Here is a 24,516-nt window from a genome sequence, read left to right as displayed (position 1 = left end):
GGACAGACGCGCTGTTCGCTATACTTATGGTTGTTTTGCGGATGTGAATCCATAATATGCTCACTGTATGGACAGGTCCAGTGTCCTTAGGACAACTCCATTTTGTTTCACTACGAACTTGCCGGCCACCGCGCCTATTCTACGGACGCCACCATTTTGGCTGCGGACGATACGGACAGGTATACTGTCCTTAGAACGCCCTTTTCTGTTTATGTGCGCACAACTTGAACATATGTTGCGGTCAAACATCAACTCCATCTTACTTGACATTAGTAAAGGCAGGTGTACTGCCTTTAGAACACCCACATTCCATTCCTTGCAGATAGGTCGAGCAGGCACGCTGTCCGCGAACATTTTAAGTCTTTTAAAAAAATGTTTTTCCACACAACTCTATAACTACAACTACTATACAAAAACATTCCAAACACACACACACACTTAAATCCAAAGAAATAGCGGGGGAAGCAGATAGTGACACAAATATAGGGGAATTAGGATTCAACACAGGCTGGTTATGAGGAGAAGATTTCTGAGGGGAAGAAGGGATGGATATGTAATCAAAACGTCTATTTTCGTCTTGAAGGTTTGGGGATGGTTCACTAGGGAATGGAGAAACGGGCAGGTACAGGTGGGACAATGGTAACAAACTTTTCCTCTCACACAGTCCTCCACAAACTCCCTTAAATTTTCAAAGTTGTCATTCAGTACATCCATTTTCTGCTCAATCCTTTTCATCCTTTTTTCTTCTGTCTCGTTTGTTGGCCTTTCTTCTTTTCTTTCCTGGTCTGTACCAAAAAAATATACATATATTAAATGCCTATAAAAACTGATCAGTATTTTGCTTACGCAGAGCAGTGTGTACCATTATTGTTGTTGTCTTCCGACATTTCCCCATGTGGAAAATTCTCCTCCAGCCACTCCAAAGTACTAGACATTTCTGTGTCAAGACAATAGAAAGAAAATACTATTTCTGCACCACATACTAAAAAAATTACACACACTTACAAAAAAATGACCTTCATTCACTATTTTGATGTAATTTCCCTTCATCCTACTACATCCATCCACTGTCGGTCAAGGCTGCAGAGTTTCTGTGAAGTGATTACGATGGAGGCACCCTTTTTCTTTATGGTACCATCCATTTCATTCTACATGGTTATTAAATGTGTCCTTTTCATTTCACACCTTTAGGTTTCCATATTTACTTATTACTACTTATAATGTCTTTATGTCCTTCTTCTACGTTGCAGATTTTTGATGTAAGACAATAGTACATGTTCAGATACCCCCTGCATCTTTGGATAATGTTCATCCCGTCCGCCCCTGTCCGCAAACAGGCGCTCAGTCCGTCTTTTCTAATATGAATAGGGAGGGGGTTCTGTATGTTCTATGTTAAATGTATATCAAGTATGTACATTATACTGCATATCTCCCACAATCACATGATGATAGTGTATATTCAGTACAACAACTTCATTGAGACAATGTTAACATTAAGTTCCCCTTCCAAAAACCTGAAAAATTCACTACAAAAAAACTTTGTTGAGGGGACGTTATGGTTAAGTTGCTCTACCAAAAACCTGTGTACTTCATAAAAAAAAAAATCCTACCTCCCCATTATGATTCAAATTAAACCAGAAAAACCCCTGAAATTCGCCAGTTATGGTAAACTAAGCCCCCATACCTGCCATCACCACTGTGCACTGCTAACACTAACACCCAGACCATGAAAGATGGCAACACAAATGTTCTGACTCTCCCTTGCTCCCAGGATTGGCTGAGTACCCCTCCCCCCCTACTGCCCTAGATGGGAAGAGGTCTTTAAGACACTGTTTGTGGGCCTAGTTTCATGGTGTTCCCCACCAAATTTTACAGACTGATCCTTTGGTAGGCTGTATTTTTGCGGATTCAATTCCCTGATTCTTCCCTCACTGGAGTCTTCCTGATCAGAGAGGCTAGCCCTAATATTTGGGAATCTGTACAGAGACGCCCGCCCATCCATTTCTGGGAGATGCTGATCTGTCAGTCCCATGTTTCCCATTCTGCTGAAGTCTACCATCCCGGTGGCTCTTAGTTCATATGAGCCAGTGGACATGAAGGCGGCAGAGTCCATGGTACTGAAAGGGTTAGAGTCCCTGATTACAGGGGTCCTGATGTTATATTCAGGGGGTTCTCTGTCCCTTCCTACCTCTTCTCTTTGAGCCCCTATTCCCTGGTGACATGTCAAAATCTGACTCTTTTGCTCCTCTAGTAAGGCCTTACTGGTCTCAATGATTTGCTTTTGCATGGCTATCCGTTTGTGGAGCCTACCATTCTTTTCACAAAGAGCCTCATTGTCTCTCTGTGCTTCCTCCCTGGATTGGAAATACTGGGCCAAGTTTTGCTGCAGGAGACTCACCTCCTGAGTTTTGTCATTATTGGTTTAAGTGTTCTTTTCCAGAGCATCCTCCACCCGCCTGGTGTGCTCTAGTAGCTTCTCATATTCAGTTTTAACTTCACTAAACTCCTGAAGGGCCAGCTTTCTTTCCTCTAACTTAGTTTTTAATTGGCTGACTTCCTGGCCTAAGGCGTCCCTCTCCTGACTTAGAGCGCCAGGTCGTCCCTATGTTTTTTAAATGCACTAGATTTCTGACACTCCTCATCAAATTCTGCTTGAGATTCTAAATCTTTAAGGATTCATTTATTGTTTTCCTCTTTCAGGATCTCTAGGTGGTTTTGTAAAGTGACTACCTGCTCTGCGCAGGCTCTATTAACATTTAATTGTTGTGCCAGTTTCTGTTGACTCTGTTTTAAAGAGTCAACCCTTTCCTGATACTCATCTTGCAGTGTCTGTAATTTGGTATCTTGCTCTGCATTCTTTTTCTGTAAGAGAGCCAGATCTTCCTTTAATTTGGTAATATACTGCCTAGCCTATGTTTCTGATTCTTGGCTCTTCTGGAGCCTTTGCTCTGCAGAGTCCAGATTAGTTTAGATTTCCTGCAGTGTTTCCCCTTGCTTCTTTGCCAGAACTATATTTTCTGCTTGTTTTTTGTGTATTATTCCTATGTGGAGGTACAGGTAGGCCCCTATTTTGGCAATTGTACACTGCTCCTCTTTTATTTTTGGGGCCATGTACAGTTCGCTAAGCGCTTGGTGTAATGGACCTTTGTCCTGCCATATATCTAGGTCTATGGCAGTGACTTGTTCTTTTATTTCCTGTAACCATACCTGTTCATCAAACGGTTTGGCAAGGAAGTGTTCCCTAGCAATATTAATCTCTACTGGGATCGCCATTTCAGAAATATCAATTTCCTTCTGACTTATTTCAAGATTAATTTACTTATACAATCAAGCCCGATTTTCGGAGTATTTCTTTTGAGAGGTGCTTGTACAGTGTAGCACAGTACACCAACCCAGCAAGGTGTCTGTACCCTGCAGGCTGGTATGCTGTATTAGACTGTCATGGGTGGTATTTCAAATTCAGAATCACGCCACAAGCCTCCAAGCTGTTAAGGATTTCCTTCAGGCACACACCAAGGTCTCGCATAGCATGTAGTGCGCAATGATACCCTTATTTTATTTGTGTCTATAAGTTCAATATTCTGAATGATATACCACTCATATTACACCCTTCTCAAAACACCCCCCAGGTCACACTGAACCAGGAATTAGACTAGTTTGTAAAGGTAAATATGTATTTGTTATTTACTATTCAAATCATCCATAGGTTTAATACATAAATATATATAGTACAGCAATCACCTAACGGTGACAATACAATTTAGAAAATAAGCAAAGCAATTGAATTCACTTATAATGATGAAAAATAGAAAATGCAGGAAAAAGAACAGTTTTGGTTTGTGGAAGATAGCGTTTAGGTTAATATCCCCCCTGTAAGGTTTTGTTTGTATACAAATGAGCAATCCTACACAGATGTAAATAATCAGCAGGTATTCAGGAATGAAAGACAATGGGTCTCATTATAACTCAGGTGGTCCAGAAATAACGGTGGTGGTAAACCCGCCGCCACCGTTGTTTCCGGACCGCCTGATCCCGACTCCTGCAGGCGGGAGGTGATGTTCCCGCCAGGTCTGACCTGGCGGGTTTAACACCACCCGCCTGCAGGCGGACGAGGAAACACCGGCAACATTACGAGATGCTGCCGGTGTTTCTATGATCCCCATTCCCATCGAGTCCCATGGGACTCAATGGGAATGGGGATTAACACCATTCCGCCTCCGTGATTCGCGGAAAACCGGGGTTGTAATGCCCCGGTAATTCCGGGAATCACGGAGGCGGAATGGTAATACGAGTCTGGCGGTAACCAGGCGGTTTTACCGCCGCGATTACCGCCGGACTCGTAATGAGGCCCAATGTCTAGAGCTTAAATGCAATCTTCCCTACCTAAACAAGAAAGAAAAACATTTTTGGAAAGTGACACTTTTAAACTGACAGGTGACAATTGCTTTGTAAAATAATGCAAAAGGGGCAAAAATGCTTAAATGGAGAAAAATTCTAAAGAAAGCAACACTAAACAGGACCTAGCACACATGAGCTATAATATAAACAACAGTACACACACTAGATCAGGATGGGATGGAAGAAGCACTTTGAAATGGGGAAAAGACAAGTGTTAACTTTTGAAAACTGCAAATTCGGGGCAAACTTTTACTATGCAATTTTGGAGAAAAACAGGTCAAATACACTGTTCTGAAGTTATGGAGGTTTTAGTGAGAGGCTTTTTTGCAAAATAGGCGTGAAAATGAAAACAGAATTTGGTTTTAAAAATACCAGATAAGTTTTATTACACTATATGAATGACTATGAAAAAGAGGAGGCCACACATAAATCTTCACAGCTACGTGGCCAGCACAACCATTCACGTGGTGGATACTCGATTTCATACTGGGATTTACTTTAGTTACTCAAAGTCACTAAGGAGTTATGGTTTTGTAACACAGATGAGAAAAATCAGCGCCAGAAGGATTCTAACGATACTAGGGTTCTGAATTTAAAGATAGGATGGGTTTGAGAGGGGATAAGACAATGCAAATATACTATGGGTCACTGTTCTTCCTATTAATACTTCCAGTCCCTTGTAATTAAAATTGGACCGTCAAAGTTATGGACATCAGATCAGATCAAGTCTACCGGCAGCAGGGCACTTCGGGAGGGATTGGATCAGCGGCACGGTTCTGGTCAATTTTGGACTGCCCCTCAGACTGGATTTGGATGGGCCCTTCTGGTCACTGGACACGGCAGATTACAGGATGCAAGTTTCAGCGGGCAAGCCTTAATGGTAGCAAGGGTAGCTGAATCAGAATTATTCTTTTAAGTTTTGGATGTTTTGAAATTGTGTCTAGCTAGCAAGAGTTCAGCAATGATAAAGTCTAGATTCTGCAAAGAAATCTGGAGCTCCAAAGAAGTCTGGAGTCAGCTACAAGATGATGAGTTCTGGAACAAGGTGCTGTGTGGAAATCTGGAGGGGTTCTGGAAGCAGTCTCTCTTATGTGTGTGAAGTTCCTATATTTATACCGTCAAATGACATCCCCCAGTTTATGGTGTGGGCAGAATTTCAAAACACACCCTCACGGCTGTGAGTGGCTGCAGGCACATGCTTTGTTTTGGTTGGCAGTCAGAACAGGGCTGTCATCTTTACGATGGGAGTTAGGAACTCCCACATTGATTTTTACCAAAACATAACTTTTGCACACATGTAAATTTCTACAATTAGGTACCCTAATAAAATCGGACACATACATTTCATATTTGATTGTCTATATTCGCATTCAATCCCCATCTTTGTGCAAACTTTCTTTCTCATTCTACAGATTTATATCAATTTTAACCATAACAATTTGGATTAATCATTTCTAATTCGGTATATCTCTGGGTGCTTATCAGTGGACCATGTATATGCAACCTTGGGTTTGCAACATTAATCCTTCTGCTATAATGAGAATTGTTTTTATAACTTTGGTGCCTTAAATGGTACAGGTTTCATTAATATATTCAAATCAAAAGCCTGAAATTAGGTTAATGTCTTTCAATTTTCAGATGTATCCTTCTTTCAGCTGCACAGCTAAAGAGTTTTAAACTTTAATCACAAATAAGGATTTAACATCAAAGTTCTCCTTGGTAACCTCCCCTTCCCAGTCAGCAGCTATCCAGTCCTTTGATCAGGGAGATGTGTCCCCTTCCTGGCGAGGGAAGCTCCTGCCCCTCCCAGCAGAGGTCAATGCTCAGCCTGTCCTTTTTTCTTGGCTCAGCCAGAGACAAATGTCTGATGCAGCCTCATTGTGCTCCTTGTTGTCATTATGCGGGAACCACTAGGCTTCCTGTTTTCAAGGGAGTGTCAAGCTGAGATGTCAACTTTCCCAGGCCAGGCACTGCCCAATCAAAATTAAGCAGTTTCTTCCACTGGGTTAATGTAAGATTCACAATAAAGTATTTTCATCAACACATATAAAAATAAGCACAGTTTATAAGGGATTTGAACATTTAAAAGAATTAAGCCCTTTACAACATGCTTTAAATAGGTGCATTTTGCAATTTCCTCCAGAAAAGAACACTTTTAAACTGGGTTTGACAGCTAATTTCCTTAAGCAGCTGTCAGGCAGGGAGGCCTGGATTCCTCTGACTGCCGGAGAATCTTTGATTTCAGCTCACTTTTCCTTTCAATAATACACTGGGAAAATGACTGAATTTTTAAGGGCATTTTCAGATTTTTCCTTCTGTGGCCTTGCTTGAGGTGACAGGTTAAAGGTGGCAGGTGACAAGTGACAGCAGTGATTGCTGTTTTTACACCAACTTTGCCTGTGTGTGTCGGGGGGTGCAGCTTTTTTGTGGTTTATGAACCCTGCGCTGCGCAGTTTTGCAGATTTGGCGCGCATGTTAGTTATTGCCTTTTTTGGCAGTTTTCTTTCCCAATTGGCAGAGGGTGCAGTGGGGTGCATTAGCATGGGTAAACATATTCCACAATACCAAATCTGTTGCTTTACAATTACACAATTGGTGTACTACAGGCCAGTTTCTGAAAAACAGATGAGGGGTACACCTGAGTTGGCCACAACAAACATCTTCCTTCATTATATGATACTGTAAAACACGCTGACTCCATGGAGGCAGCTATGTCTTCCTGCAATTTCACACTCTACAAAATAATGTGTTGCTTTAAATAGATGGTTGTGGCTGGTACCCTGGCACCTTTGCACTGCTCTTTTGCAGAGAATGCTCTCTTGTGGGGAAGCCAATGGCACTTAAAGTCTAAGGGCACTACTAATCTTATCTACAAATGTTGGTAGGCCGCCCTGCACCATTTCATTTGTCTTGAAAAGTTGTGGGAGAGCTCAAGTTATGGATTGGCTAGGGCAGGCATATCCACACTAGAAATAGAAGACATACCATTTCTAAAACGAGCCCGACCATGGTAGAAGAAGAATATTTTCAATCTATAGCTCTGGTCCATCTGCTCTGCAATTATTTCCATTCAATTTCTCCTGCAAGCCCGTCTGCACTAGAAATAAAGGAAATACTATTTTTCCTGTGCTAGAAATTGCATTTTTTACTTTCTCTACCATCGATTGACTTGAACTTGCGTGAGGACTCGCATCCCATTGAGGGTTTGTGGTATTATTTGGGATCCCAAAGTGAAAACTGAACATCTATAGGTCACCCAAAACTGGATGTTAGAGATTCAGGAATATTGAGGGGTCACTTTTCATAAAATGCGTGCAGTCTTAATATTCATAGAGTTAAGTACACAAACCATCAACTGACTTTAAAAGAACCCTGAACATGGTGCACACGACAAAATCAACGTCATTTACGAAAATACAACAAAGGTGACATTGACAGGCAGTAACAAGTGCAAAACCAGGAGGAGGTAAATGTGTGCCGAACGTGAAAACGGGCACACACTCAAAACTGCCTCTGCAGCATTCCATTGCCTCCTGGTGGAGTACATACAACATTAAACTCTAAGACCTTTGAACTAAGGGTATCACGTTCTGGAAAGAGCATCCAGGATATCTGAATAAACTGGTGCAACCCTACACGTCATGCATTAAAAATGGCCCCCAAAGGGATTAAAACTTCACTTTCATAGAAAGTGACATATATAAAACAACTAATATGTAACTAATCTTAGCACCACACCCAACGGTATTTAAATATATGTGAACATACTTTTGTTTCATAATCTTTTAGTATCATAAGTAATGTGCTCCATAAACAAATACAAATTATGAATGCAATCAAATCTAATTATTGTGAAAATCAGAAAATCTCTAGACGTAATAAAAATACACACTAATCCACATATTGTAAAATGAAACACAGTAAATCACTTTGAACTATAAGCGATCAATTAATAGTGTTCCACTAATGGAACTTTTTTCTCTTTTTCTAGGCACATTACATTAATTCTACGTGTCTCCGCACATTTAGTAATTCTTATTTCTACACCACCACGACAAGTATCTCGGAGATGTTTCTCGGGCCTTTCGAACCATTAGTTATCGGGGTACCGCATTGCGGTTGTTTATCCGGCCCCAAACCAATCAGACTGGCTTTCTTTCAACTGACCAATCTTTTTTTCCCCTTACTAAAAGGTACAGAGACAGCCTGGGTCTGTAAACCCAAAATGCTTAACTGGCTCTTTTGTTCTCATACAGTGAGTGAGTGGATTCCCTAAATGGTTGGAATTGGTGTTTTTTCAATTTCTGTTGCCATAATTCAGTTTTTGGGGTATTTAACCCTGCTCACCACACGCAGACCAGGTTCGGGAGGCCAGTGGTGGCCTGTGGGCAATCAGGGTGCCAGGACGTGAATAAAGGCCATCCCAGAGACAACGTGTCCACTGGACATGGCCGCAAGGGCACAGGGCAGCAAGCGTTGGAATGCTCTTGCTTGAATGCGGGAGTAGTGTCTGCCTCGGGTTCAACATCTTGCTTTCATTTACAAGACGGTCACTATCCTCGGGGGACACTGCGGCTCTCGCTGCAGTGCTTTGTGTACAACACAACACAACAGAAGATGAACTTCAGCACCAACGGCATTGGTGCTGGACATGTATAGCAAAGGGAATCTGTCATTGAGTGGTGTAATCACCATCAAATCTCTGTTTATTGGTATCCTCAAACTCAGCATCAAAACCTGCTGAAGGCCAAATCTGCATACATGCCTGAATCACAGAGGAAGAACTTTGCAAAACTCTTTCACCCTCATTTCTGCAGGAAATGGAAGCGTAAAAGTGAGGCATAATGCTTTTACACCTCCATTTCCTAGTCTGCCCTATTTTGCTGCAGTAACAAGATGGTGGAGCGGCAACGAGAGGAAATAAAATCTCTGCCATGCATTACTTGCCCTCTTTGTCAGTGCATTTTGTTTAACACCTTCATGACATTTTTAGGCCGGTGTTCAACACCTGGATTCCTATGGAATCTGCCTGGGCTTTGCACCTGCTAAAGAACAGTGAGATTCTCTAGGAATCCATTACCAAACGCTGTCTGCAAACGGTCATTTACAGGTGGTGTTTACGTTTTCACAAGATGGGGAGGAAAATGAAAGATTAAAAGCGAGTTCTCCTGGCTTTACTCTTTCCTTACACCCTTCACGTTGCAAATGTGAAAAAGTGCAGGAAGTGGAGCACACAGCACATATGCGCTAACGTTGGTGGGCCCCTGTATGTAATTCACATTTATGAGGCTGCTTGCGCGCAGCTTCATCACCACAGGTCAATCTCTGACACTCATCCCCGCAGTCATATCAACTTCTGCAGAAGTGTAAATATTAAGCTACAAATCAGACAAAAAACCACCTTACACCAGAAAGACACAGCACCCCTTTTTATAGTGCAAATAGCTGTTGATGGTTGAGGTGGTTCCTTCCTGTGGGCACAGATCACATTCTGTGTATATGATAATCAGCAGCCCCCCACCTCCTGTCCCTGGAAACACAGCCCCTAAGCACAGATAAATACTGCTAACCTGCTCTTGCCCTGGTATCACTAGTTAGCTCTGGCACAAAGCTTCTTAGCAGGTAGGGCATAGAGCAGTACCTAGTAAGGGGTAGGATATACTGCAAATAAGAGATTACAGTGTTTCTGGACATCACGTCATGCTACCCTTCTCCCTCATGCAGCCACAACACATCTCTAGGCCGAGGGGAAAGACCATCCAGTTTTGTGGGGCACTTTGAGGAATCCAGAGCCCACCTCTAGTCTTTCCTAATCTTTCTTTCACCATGAAGGGTTTCAGTATCACTTTGAAATGGTAGTTATGGAACAGCTGCAAAATTAGTTGGAGGATGGCGGGAGATGCACAAAGGGAATTTAATTTTATTTCACAGCTTGTGGGAGTGTGCACTATGTGACAGGAGTTTTAAGCTTGTGGGAAACACTGGGATAGACACCTGAGAGAAACAACCAGAGATTCTGGCCTCTGCCCTGGTCGCGTTATGAATACCTGACTAACGCTGCCTGCCTCATCTGGCCACTGAGCTCAGCACCTGAGCAAGTTAGAGTGAGGTATGAGATGGCACTGAACCTGACAACTTACATACTAAGGAAGTTGAAAGGGGCGCCTGGAGTCATCATATCTCAACGAGCTCTTTTGCTGAACTAAACGTTCTTGCCTCCTGTAACCCTCAGCACCTAGTTTATGGTAATAAGCTGAGTCTCCAGACTGCCCCTTCCCGCATTTGCCTATTCCGAGATCCTTGTGGCACATAGGAAAAAAACGTATCTATTTGGGAGAGGGAGAGAGAGAGAAAGAAAGAGAGGAACAGGGAGAAGGTGATGAGGCGAGGAAGTAGGAGGGGGAGAGGGAGAGGCAAAGGAAGAGTGTCTCACAGTGGCAATGTGAGAACGTGAAATAGGACCTCTCAGCAAGAGTCTATTGGTGGGCCCATAGGGAGAAAATCAGGCTTTAAAGCCTTGTCCTGGTGTTTCTATGCCTTTTAATGCATTGTGACGACTTTCATATCGTTTTGTAAGCCTTGCTATGCCATGTTATGATCTGCTATATACTATTTCAAGTTTGTCTGCCCATCAAGCTCTCTGACTGCTCCCTGCACTTACACGGTACAATTATATGCTCCAACACACAATAGGCATGCCAACTAAGCCTTCTACATATAGCTGTTGTTGAAAAAGCTTTATTCGACAAAACGTCATCAGGTTCAAACACATCATAAAATATATAATATTACTATGATAAAACCTACACGAAGAGACTTTAAAATGGGAGTCCTTCCATATCTCACTTTGGTACATCAAAAACATTAACACACATTTAAATCCTGTAAAAACAAATACTAGGAGAGCCATGCTTACAGCCTAAGACGCATATTAATTTTGTAATATTAATACAAAATTGATGGCGGAGATCGTCACTTTGTCAATATCTTCCTCCTCAGCAGCCAGGCTCTTTGCAAATAACGAGCAACAGCACACAACACTGAAAGAATAGAACATTGAGTTAAAAATAATAGTGCGGGTCCAAGTGAGTAAATACCGGCCTCCAACAGGATAGGCCTCATATAAATTCGCCTTAACCGCAGAGTCGACATGCAAAGAAAAAGAAAATGCAAAACTGACTCCTTAGCAACACCGCACAGTGGGCATTTATCAGAGTCAGAACCCTTCCATGGTTGCGTAAAAATGGCGATGGGCAAAATCCCCGGTCTAAGCCTTGCGTACAGTGATCTTTCGTAAGCTGGCGTAATTAAACCTAAGTAAGTTTTAAAGTCAACCTCCTGCTCATAATCCAAATACTCCATGCCCAGCTTTAGCCTCAGGGAGTCGAGCAGAAGATCATTCAATGCTCTTGCTTAGAAAGTTGTTTGAGCCAACTCAGGCTTGAAGCATAGAGGCTCTGTGGATACATATAGCAATCAAAGACCCCTCCCAACAGACAACAAACATTAGTTCACTATACCTCTGCAACCAATTTACATACCATACCCCGGGCCAGTACATTTCAGCACCAGGGACACACAAGGCTCCCCGTCTGACAAACTCCTCTGTGCTCTTCACACAGAATAGATAGGAAATGTCCTGCACGCATAGCTCTGGGCACTTCTGGTCAGCGTGCATCAACACAATAGCAAAGCTAGCTTGCATTTTCCCCTCTCACCTCACTAACCTCACCAAGCCTCCTCTATTTCAGATTCACCAGAGTGGAGACCAAGCACACGGCAGGGGAGCGTGGTATAAACCCTAATAACATAACATAACACAACATAACGTAACATAACGAGAACTTGTCTCACACACACAGCAGCATTGTTCTGAGGGAATTGCATCCTCTTTGACCACCTTAAGTTGCTGTTCTTTCTCAGAGTTGTTTTTAACTTTGTCAACACTTCTCGGCGTGAGCTCCTTACAAGCTGACCTGAGTCTGTCCAACAGTCCTTAACCTGAACACATGACCAGCATCCGCCGAGATGTGCAAACCAAGACAACTGTTTACTGAGAACCAACACAGAGAAAGCAGTCACAATCCCTTTCGAAATCTGGGGGCACACCATCTTTCGTTTTCATAGAGGGGTCTCCCAGACCTATCCGAGGTCATGGAGCCTGATTCGGGCAATGCCTGCCCCACCTCATGCTGGAGAAATGTGTTGTTTTGCTTTTCTCAATATAAATGCAGGACTGAAAGTACCAGAATACAAAGAGAAAAACCAAGCCTGAATGGTGTACACACTGCTTCGCAAGGTCTAGCTAAGACCTCTGTAAAATTACACATTTCAGAATTACACAGTACTTGGTGCAGCTTATGTGATTGGGCCCAATATAGCAGCACAGCAGGTGCAAAGAAGCCATCTTTATCCAGCGTTTGACTGTAGAACATGTCGTGGGCTTCCTGGCTGATCTAATCATTCTGACCCCAACCTCAGCTTTCTCAAGCATTTATTTCATAATACGGGAAGGTTCTGGGTCAGCTGGCAGATCAGTCGTGCTCATTTATCAAACGGCCTGACCACATTTAGTCCACTTTTTGATGAATGAGGTCCAGAGGTTTTAATCCACCATACAACAAAGACGTGACCCGGTGATCAGATAGAAATTAATAAAAACCAGACCGATTTCCTGTTTTGTAATTAGCGGGAAGCCGGTGATGCCATGAAGCGTAGGAGAAACGTTTAGCAAGCATTGGCCTGCTGTTGTTGTGAAAGCAAAATTAAAACCTCTCTCTTCTCGGAATTGCACTTCCCAGAGAAGTTCCAAGCTGTGTCGAAATAACTGTGCTACCAATGTGCACTGGATCACATGACCACTTCCCTGCAATAAGTCACTGCATGAAGAAATAAGAAGCAATGTGGCCATTACGAGTGCGGCGGTAAGGGGTTAACAGCACCGATAAGGATGCCGGTACCGTTAACCCCTTACCGCTGCATTACGAGGTTCCCTCGGGGGACCAGCTCAGAACGTCCTTTGCGGGTCCGCAAAGGACGAAAGGGGACCAAGGAGCTAATAACGGGCCCATTATTAGCTCCCTCCCCATTCCCATTGGGCCCTATGGGGGCTAGAATGGGAATGGGGATGGGTATTTTGAATGGGGACGTACCGGGTCCTCCAAGGTTGGAATGACCCGGTAAGTCCCCATTCAAGGAACCCGGACCTGGACACGACTTTGGAGGCAGCCATGGTGCTAATAGCACCATGGCTATCTCCAAACTCGTAATGAAATGTCTTTCTTTCTTGCAAGTGTATCGCCACCAGATCTGGATGTCGCCACGTGGGTGCCCGGGATGGGTTTGTGCGCCCATCTCAAAATACATTTCCAATACTTATCTACACAACTAACACAAGTGTTCTTATATATGGTACAGTTACTGTGGGAAACTGCACCAACAGGTTTACTATCGGTAGCATGTGCGTAGGACAAAAGAAAAGAAAAAGAACTGGGAAAGCAAATAGGTCCTGTCTGTCCTATGCCAAGTGCAGCCTGAAATGGCCGCCATTTGCTTGGCTTCGTAACCATGTAGCAAGCTATAGCCCTGCAGGTGCAGCCACTGCCATCATATGCCATGTGCAGCCTGAGTAGCCCCGTTAATGTGCTGTACACAACTTCCACATAGATAGGTGTGCAGTCAAGCAGGGAATTCTTGAGTAAGTTGTGAGTCCCATGAGTCCACTTTTCTGGGGAAGTCTGTTGAATTTTTTGCCTGACAAAGCTTGATTACAACCCATCATGAAGCTTGCTTTTTTATTTTTATTTTGAATCTTTTTTTTCTTCAGAAATCAATACAGTTTACCACAGAAAGCCAGAAGGAACCAATCTGCTCATCACGCACCAACCTGCCAATCAAATCTTGCTTGTGTATATGTGCATTTCATGATCTTGCAGGTTATTGATTTACATGTCTGTATATTTGCAGTGACACATAGTACTTCGTAGCAGCCGCTGGGCAGTAACAGGTTGTGGCTATATAAAATGAGGAGCGAGACGAGGAGGGCCAGCGCATCGTGAGGAAAAGAGGGATGACGAGGGAGGCAAAGAGTGAAGCTGGCACTCTGATTGGAGGCTGACTCCAAAATAGAGACAATTAGTGGTAGGAACATATATCACACAGACGGCGACGTCTGTACATGTATGGAAGGGGAGAGGGAGAGTGGTGCAGTGCACTCGGAAGGTCAAGGGGAGAGGGAGGGTGGTGCAGTGCACACGAAAGGTCAAACACTCTCCCTTGATACTTTCTTCAGAAGAGTTCGGGAGATATACAAAAACCCATACATCATTTATTTATTTTTACATTTATTAAGCGCACTAAACCCTTAGGCTTTGAGCTGCTGTTACAACCAGTTACACTGAAGTAAAGTTATAGTAGGAGCAGATAGGTCAAAAAGTCAGGTAGTGGCTTAGGTGTACAACCAGGTTTTCAATGCCCTTCTAAAGGTCCAATAGGATTGTTCTTAGGTGTGGTGGGAGAGAGTTCCATTGGTTGGTTGTCACAGAGGGGAAGCTTGCGCCCCCACTTTTCACACGTTTGGGACAGGTAGGGCGGAGCGGAGTTGGACAGGAATCTGTGTGTGATGGATAAAGCTTTAGAGATGATACCTTTGTTGACCGCTAGTGGGCGTTTCTCCTAGCCCCTGGGATATGCTCTCTTTTAGGAATATTGAGTGCAGCTCGGATGGCATTGTTCTGAATCACTTGGAACTTGCGGATGTTGTGCGCCAAAGTACCGGCGAGGCGCACGTTGCAGTAGTCTAACCTTGCTCCAATGATAGGCAAGGCAATGGGGAGACAGCTGTTTGGAGATATGAATGGTCTAGCGGTATTCATTAACTTAGTAGTGAATGGCATGACGGGTAGAGGCCAGCATTGAGGTAAACGCCCAGGGTCTTCATAGATGTGGAGACAGGGATCAGAAGGCCGTCAATGTTAAAGTTGGCATATTGAGGCTGAGATTCTTGATTATCATTGGTGGCCCTACCATCAGATTCTCCATCTTTTCATCATTTAGACAGAGGTCATTTGATGCCATTCATGCTTGGACAGACAGGTAGATTGTGTTCAGGGTGTTTGAGTCTTCAAAGTAGTTGCCACAGAGGGTTAGAAGAATTTGTGTATCATCGGCAGAGTTCATGTAAGATATACTGATGGAATCCAGAAGATCGAACAGGGGCTCAGTGACTATATCGTATAAGGTGATGGAGACACAGGAAGTTTGGGGCACACCACATGAGATAGGAGAGGGAGGGGCATATGCTGCTTCAGAGAAGACTCTGATTGATCTGCCAACCAGGAAGGATGCTACCCAGGACATGGCCTCAGGAGAGAAGTTGGCAGCAGAAATGAGGTGGTGGAATAGAATTTTGTGGCCGACCAAGTTGAAGGCGGCTGAGAGATTAGGAGAAAGTGGGCAGACTTGTCCTCATCTCTGATTCTGTCAAGTTGGTTTTTGAGGTCCAACATGGATGATTCGGTTCTATGGCCTGGTCTGAAGCCTGACTGGCGCAATCATAAGATCTTTTTAATTTATAGATAGTGCTGGATTTGGGTGTAAGCAGCTCTATCTAGGAATTTCAGCAGGAATGGGACAGTTGTGATGAGACAGTAGTTGCTGGGAATTGCCAGGTCTAGCATAGGTTTTTTGATCAGTGGCCGAACCCCATTCTTCATTCAGGGAAGCAGGAACTATGCCAGATGAGAAGGAGGCATTGATAAAGCTGGTGATAAAAGGGATAAGGGCTACAGCTCAGTCCTCAATGATACAGGCCAGGAAGGTGTCACCTTTACATCTGGATGGCTTTATGCTTTTGAGTATGGCGGGAACTTCCGTTTTTGAGATATTGCGGAAGTGGAATGGGGCAGGCATGTGTGGCGATGGGTTTATGGGAGTAGGTGGGGAGGAGTTTTTAATCTGGGATTGTTTGGCAGTCATTGTAGTTTGTAAGGTGGTGACTTTATCGAGCAGGGCCTTCTGGATGTTCACATATCAGGTTTCAACTGGGTGGTGGAGCTGTAGTTGCAGTGCAAGACGGAGTAGACAGAGAGTGTTACAGAGAGATCGTGTCTACCAATAGCCTTGAAAAAAGGGGGTTGCCTTACATAGGTTATCCAGTTGGCACGGTGAGCACTGACATGTGAGTGTGTCTAGTACCGGGACAGAGTGGGGTTTATACAAACAACATCGTTTTTATTGCTTTTCGGAAGCCCAGGTGGGATTCGATGCCTCTGATCTCGGCGGGTATCAGGTTCCAGTTGGTGGCTGCGAGGACTGGGAAGCTAGCGCCACCTGCTCTGGTTCTGATGCTTTTTGGAATTGATAGTCGGTTAGTGTGGCTGGATCTGGTTGGTCTGTTTGAAGGGGGACCAGAAAATCTCTGAGCAAGGTAGCGCGGTGCTGTGTCGTGATGACATTTGTGGGTGAGTGCCAGTGATTTGAAGAGGATCCGTTCCTTGACAGGTAGCCAGTGGACAGATTTTCTGGTGGCCGAGATGTGGTCTCTTTTAGAGATTCCAGTGGCTGCTCTGAGGGCATTGTTCTGCACCGTTTGAAGATTTTTGATGTTTTTGGCTGAGGTGCCTAATGCTTTGAGGACATCTGTATGGGAATTCCAGGAAGGTTCTGCCTGGTGTTTCTTTGCTCTAAGCTCTTGTAGGTCATTAGTAAACTACGTGCTGGAGTGGGTCACAACTTTAGACTTATGAAGTGCTAACGGGGCGACAGTGTATACTGCCATTGCCAGAGTCTTTATGTAAAGGTTTGCAAGAGCAACTGGGTTCTTGCAGAGGTGGAGGAAGTGACCGGGTTGGAAACCTGTCAGCAGTGGGGTGATGTTTTCTTTGGTGATTTTGCAGGAGTTGCGAGCCCAGGTGGGAAGCATGTGAGTGTTGGCGTGTGAGGTGGGTAGAGGCTGTGGGAGAGTGAAGGTCATGACATAGTGGTGAGACCAGGGGCAAGGCGTGACAGCATTAATAGCTATCCTACAGTTAAGGTACGCTACCCAGTCAAGGGTGCCGCCTTTTATATGGGTGGGGGCATTCACTCTGAGAACAAAGCCTAAGGCATTGAGTGAATTAGACAAGGAGGCGTTGTTGTGGTCCGTGGGGTCATTAAGCCCCATGTTGAGGTCCCCCAGATGATAACTGGATCCAGTAGAAACCACACTGCTTTTTCACCAGGACAACCTGCTCACATAAAAAACTTGAGTCTGTAGAAGGCGGTCATGGAAGAGGTGTTCCACGTCAGCTGTGAGCTCTGCTGGTCACACTTCCAGTTGTTGTTTTCTCCACACCTGGATCGGTTGTAGCATGGATGCAGCACTGTAGGTGGGGTTACATTTCAATGCACATGCCAATATGAAAAACAAAAACCTCAGCAACATTTGACCCCCCCCAAAAAGGCTTTGTGGGCGCATATCATGAAACAGTCAAATTCGATTTTCAAGATTGTCGCCACATATCTGACTCTTACCGTGAACTAGTGCTGCAAAACTTGAGCAAAGTCTATCAGCCAAAATGCACTTTTTTTTAAGGATAAAAAAGGAACGCTATGTTCATGCATGCGCAGTAAGAGGTTTGTACGTAGTGTACGCGTGACGGATCAGTATGCACGTAAATACAGGGCGATATCATGCCCAACAAAATCATACTCAAAATAAAGGCACGAACACCAATGAAAGATCATTGGCTTAATAGCGGAATCTAACTGAACACAATAGGACAAGACATGTATGATCAATAGCTAAACTTTACATGAATACAAAGATGACAATTCAGCAGAACAACCGTGGACAACAGATTGGACAACACTCATGGATCATATGTGTAACAGCAGAATACTATTGACCACGAAGGGCCTAGAATACACTGATGACCAGTACGCACACCTAAAATGCCTGCGCTCAATAGAATACAACCCAATACTAAAAATTGATGGGTGGAAGGTTTTCAATTAATCTGAACCACAGGCACTAAATGCAAATCAGTCAGCTACTGCCACCAATGGGAGCAGCCCTGTTCGAACTGCTAAACCAGATCCCCTGTGCATGGAAACACAAGCAACCCCAGACATGTTTCGGCCTTGTTGGGCTTCATCAGTGAGGTGCAGCTTGATTCCCTATGACGGAGCGAGCAAGAGACCCAGGTCTGCGCATTCCCTCTCTCACAAACCAAAACCAAAAACGTAATGGGTGGAAGGTTTTGAATAAATCTGAATGGAATACAACTCAGCACAAGACCTGCAGACAACATGCATGAACAACACGTGCATATCACGTGTGGACAATTGATACATTTTACATGCACAGTAGTTCCAAAGTAACCAATACCTAGGCTACAGATGGGACATGCCCACGCAAACAAACCAAAAATATCCTGGTGGAACAAACATAGGCAACTATTGTACACGGGGAAAACTACAGCTTACTGTATGCAGGAAGAACATGTGCGAAATCAGGACACAATATCAGATCAGCCAACCTCAAGAAATTAACCTTTTCAGACAAAAACATGTGTCAATCTACTTTTACGTACACTATGGGCCTCATTACACGGTATGCGGTAAGGGTTTACCGGTACCGGTAAGGGCACCGGTACCGGTAAACCCTTACCGCCTTACTACGAGGTCCCTTTGCCATACCCGACCTCAACGGCTGGTTTTACCAGCCGTTAAGGAACACGCCCGCAAAGGGACCTTGGTGCTAATTACGGTACCGTAATTACCTCCTTCCCCATTCCCATTGAGCCCTATGGGGGCAAAAATGGGAATGGGGAAGTGCCTTGGTGAATGGGGAATTACCGGCCCCGCTCACCTTGAAGTAGGGTGGTAATTCCGCCATCCACCAAGGCGGACACGGTAAAATACCGGCGGCAACCATGGCGCTAATAGCGCATGGTTCCCGCATACCGTGTAATGAGACCCTATATGCTTAGAGTGATGATTACATACATTGCAGATGAGACATGCCAACAAAGAGACCCTTACTACCAATAGACCTTGGGGAACAAACGTACGCACCAATCCTACATGCAGTATACAATCGACAACAATAGACAGGAAGAACACGGACACATACGACTGCACATGGAATGTATGGACTGCCCCCCCACCCCCCCCAAAAAAAAACAGACAAAACCAGCACTTACAGCCATCATTATGTTTGCAATGAAATGTGAAAAAGAAACATTAGAAAGAAAGAAAATCAGGTGAAAACAGTTTTTTAAAGAAAGAGAGAGTTAAGGTTACTACCTATAAGAAGGGGAAGTCTAAAAGTGCTGGCCATGTCAAGTTAAATATAATCCTGCTAGACGTGCTTGGGAATTTGGGAGACCAGAAGAGAAGACCTGATGTACCCAACATGTGGCCACCACGGTCCATTCTTTCAACTATATCAGAATCAATACCAATGGGTACACCTCACCACTTCCTTGTGTTTGGTCATAGACGTTCCATTGCCAGGCAACCTGGTTTTCGAGCTATACCCCAATATGTCTGGTGCGAAAGTTAATGAAATGTGTGCAGCACCACAGATAGAAGCTGAATCTGGCCCACCAGCTTGCCTAAGAAGCTGTCTGGGAAAAATTCTAGAAAAACAGAGGATCACAAAGTTCCATTTCATGAGCTCAAGCGGTCCGATAGCACAGCGAGTAGAACGCCCGCTTTGACATCTGTGCAGAGCCTGTTGACCCAGGTTCGAATCCCGGCAGGGCCAAACTCAGCCTTTCATCCTTCCGAGGTCGATAAATGAGCACCACACACCGTGGGTAATAATAAGCCGCGCTCAGATACATGAAGGTTTGTAGCGCTATATAAATGCCAAACTATTATTATTATTATAGTCTTCATTTGAAGGTTGAAAAGACAACCGTGAGCCTGAAGCAGACACCATCAAAGGCTAACTCTCCAATGTATGGGTGGACTGAATAGGGGAGGAGCAAATGCCAAGGAAATACAAACACTACATTAGAATCACCTATCGACAAATGGAGAGATATTTAGATAACCTCATTTTGACCAACCTGGCGAAAATATCCCAGAAGGCCTCCAACCCAGATACATCAGGAAGAACAAATGGCAAGTGTATACACTAAGAGGTTCAATCAGATGTCAGTGTTTCTGGCTTGTTCAAAGTGTGGAAGATCCCATTTACAGGGACACCACTGGTGCTAGAAATGTTTCCCCCCACGACAGACTTGGGCAAGGCAAACAGAACTGACGAGCCTGCAGTGACGCACCCAATAAAACCTCCATGTTCCACCCCACATATCAGCCTAGGGATGGTAATATTTCAAAGGGGAGTGGGTTAAATCCTCCAGGTTAGATGTGGGTTTCCCAAGCCAATATTTGAGCAGGAGTTTACATGGGTAAAACTCATTTGAATAAAATGTATTCATAACTACTGTCCCCTCTGCAGCACTTTGGGTTATAGACTCCATTGGAGATGGCACACTAGATTCATTGAAGTAAATAAACCTTTAGATGTATTTATAACAGAAAAAGAGAAATGCTTGTAAAAGTTCTGCTTGCTCCCAACTTGATGAGAAATTAGATCAATACTGACAAGTACTAGGGTACACTGACTCAGATAGGGTGATGACATTCTGAGCATTATGCTACTTGGGACATTCCTACAGTAGGACAGAAGCTTCCAGTCCATTGGGCCCCGATGAATATGAAACAGAGTAGACAAGTTATCTGCCTGGCTGAGAGAGGGGATACAAGGTGCTTTCAGTCAAGACCCCACTCCTTTGGCTAGTCCCGACGTTGTCTATACAGGTGCTGCAGTTGAGGAGAGTTGCACCAGGCCATATCCAAGAGGCCCCCTGCGAGACAAGTGCCATGTCTCTGCTGCTGGGATGATCTTGTGAGAGGAGAGCAAATGAATGTTCTGGCAAGCCCGCTGCCACACGGGTGAGTGGGCTCTCTCTGTGAAGGAGCAGAGAAGAACCAGTGACTTACCTTTGCATCGTCTTGGTTCCTGGGGACTGGGCAGTGCTTTCCAGGGAACCATAGATACTGCGGCACATCACTGTAGGGCCTGAGAGGCCGTGCTCTGGGCAATGGTCCAGCAGGTTTAAGGAACTTAGTAGTACACACCTTTTATGGACCGCCTTACAGATGATTTTCCCACAGATTGTAGCTCGGTTGTTGCTCTTGTCTGATTTTCCCTCCTCGTGGTCTGTTTCAGCTTGTCATCTTCCCCCTAATGGCGGCACTTACACTGGAACATTCTGTCACTGATCTGAAACGCCTCAGGGTGCGTGGTCTCCAGGCCACTCCACCCTGCTCCTGTTAGAAAGGGTTAGACCATGCAATGATTGTTATGCTCATGTGAAAGTCAACAAATAACTCATATTGAGACAGTTGGATGCCAAAACGTTGATGAATGTGGACATTTTAAGGACAAGTAGAGAACATTGTCACAACAGTTGGACTTCTTTTAAAAGTGTACAACATTTAGGGGTGTGGCCTGCCAATCATCAAGATGGCTGTGTAGCCTTGGTGCTCCTGTTGAGTCTGCTATGCTTTCACAATAATCCTAATCCTTCCCTGAAGCAGACGTTCTAAAACACATCTGTATTTGCTTTTAATTGCTCTGCACCCAAGCTGTGCCACCCTCCCCCTTCCTGACTTGCACCTTGTGCTCCAAATGCGGGGACCCCCTCATTAAGACCCATTCTTTGGCAGGGCTCCTCCTCCTCCAAGAATGGTGAGCCTGCAGGTTTGCTTGCTTCTTGCAGTGGTTGGTGCAGAACTGCCTGGTGTGCATCAGGGGTTGGTGCTGATCATCCCAGGCTAGCTATGCTGGTGTGTGATTATTCTTCTTTTCTGGTGCCTCCAGGTGGTGTTATGGGGGTCATCCCTAGACATCAGTCACTGGTGATGACCTTTCTTCTGCCCTTGTGGCTATGATCATGCCCGCAGTGCTCCCCTTGGTGTGCGTTTTGATTGTCTTGGGCTCGAACGCAGACTGGAGCACACTTCAATTTCTCAGTCTCCGCTGTTGTTCCAGAATTGCTCCCTGAGTGGAGAGATGTTTCCATTGTTTTCTGCCTGGAGGTGCGGCTTGGCAGGATCGCTACCTGTGCAGTGTATTGTATTTTCCCTGGCACAGATTGTTTGCACTTTTCCTCTCTGGTAATGGGTTGTTTCCTGCTGCCTGGTGTAGGGCTGGGTCAGCACATAGGCACCTTGTAGTGTGCAGGCTGCTTCAAGGATAGAAAGAAACAGTCATAGCTAGACTACTTCACAAATCAGCCAAGTGGTGTAATTACTGGCAGTGACCCTGAAATAACTGAGGCAAAGATCCATTCTTTACATAAGTATTTATTTTAAGTCAGATGAAATAAAGACCCTCTTAGCAGAAGGGTCAGCAAGATATGACAGTTCAACTGTAACTTTGTCCCCGTCTCAAGTATGGTGCGTGAGAATGACCCGCGCAAGGAGCTCAGCGTGAGTCATCTCTCGCCCCAAGTATAGAACATATGATCCCCCTTATGGATAACAATGTTGAAATGGAAACTGTGCATAGCTACTTAAAGGTGAGAAATCATAACTACAGCTTAGCTACATATGGCACTTGAAACGGTAACAAAAAACATTATGAACAGAACACATATGTTGTAGATATAGAGAGATATACAATTACAGGTCTACTATGGTGCCAGGAAAACAATATCATTGATACATTTCATAATCATTAAATTTCACTGGTCTTTTCCTCATGTCTTGTCACTTCCGTTATCCTGACCATCTCCACTGTTGTCACATCTATTATTACCTGTGGGTTGCGCCCTATTGGTAATCAAATCACTTGATAATCTTCTCAGATGGTTGGGGATTGACACATCTTCAAATTCACTTCTACTCTCATTTTGTGGAGGAGCCTCTTTATACCAATCATCTTCCCCTCAATTGTACGGGTTGTTACCCCTGTTTCCATCCCATGCTTCAGGGTATTTCATGACCGCCACACGACTCATGCCCCAATGTTTTCCATCACTGGTCACCACATATATCTGACTAACTTTGGTAATTACAATTGGGTCAAAGTATTGTGAACATTCCTTTGGGTATCCTAATGGTGTCACCCACTGTTAATCCTTGCTCCCTACGCACATCCCTTCTCCTGACAGTCTCTTGCTGATTCATTAACCAATCCAGAAAAATATCCGAACTCCTATCTCTACCTCTCATCATACAAAAGCGAGCTGCATATGCATTAAGTGTGCCTGTAACCCATCTGCTCAAGCACCCTGCTCCATTCTTTCATACAACGTGAGCTGTCCCTGCAGGATTGACTGACCAGCTAATTGTAGCCATTTCTACCTTATATCTGCTTCTGCTACCTTGTAGTAACACGAGAAGCTCATTTGAAAATTGCCACCATAGCACCGTGCTACGTTGCCAAGCAACGCGTTCACAGTTTATGAATGCGCTCCGATAGGCTCTGTGCCTCTACATTTCCGGATCTACGCCACCAGATGGCGCAAGCCGGGCTCTCATCATAAGGCCCCCATTTAAAGGCCAGAAACCTGTCTGTGCCTGTCTGTGCTGCCGGGACCTGGGGCATGTTCTGCTGGCCAACCCACCCTACTGACTCTCTTGCCATCGTGTACTGATATGATATGATATGGCATTTGTAATGCGCCTATACACAAGTGTTTCAAGGCGCGACGAGGCAGGGAGGGGGGAACAAAGGGGAGACAGACAACAATCCTACTAGGCCAGGTGTCATTCAAATCGCACAAGTGCATGGGTAGAGGGGAAGGGAAAAGTGCAAGGGGAAAGGGAGAGGGGAAAGTGCAGTACAGGGTTAGTAGAATACAAGATAAATAATAAGGGCCAGCTGGTGGCAAGTGCAAGGTAAGTGCAGGCAAGTGCTGTGGGGAAAGGGGGCTGTAGGGATACAGAGACAGTCCCGCAGTGCAGGGGTTGCCAGGGAGGCAGTGCAAGGGGAGAGTGGCTGGGCCAAGGACCGAGAAAGTTGAGTGGCCCAGTTGCAGATTCAGTGCAGTTTCAGTAATTTAGCAGGGGAGAGGGGGAGAGAAAGCAGAAGCAAAGAGGAAGGTTTTGAGG

The sequence above is a fragment of the Ambystoma mexicanum genome, chromosome 4q (genome assembly GCF_040938575.1).
Source record: "Ambystoma mexicanum isolate Mex_15411 chromosome 4q, UKY_AmexF1_1, whole genome shotgun sequence".
Lineage (NCBI taxonomy): Eukaryota > Metazoa > Chordata > Amphibia > Caudata > Ambystomatidae > Ambystoma > Ambystoma mexicanum.
This window is presented reverse-complemented; position numbering follows the sequence as displayed.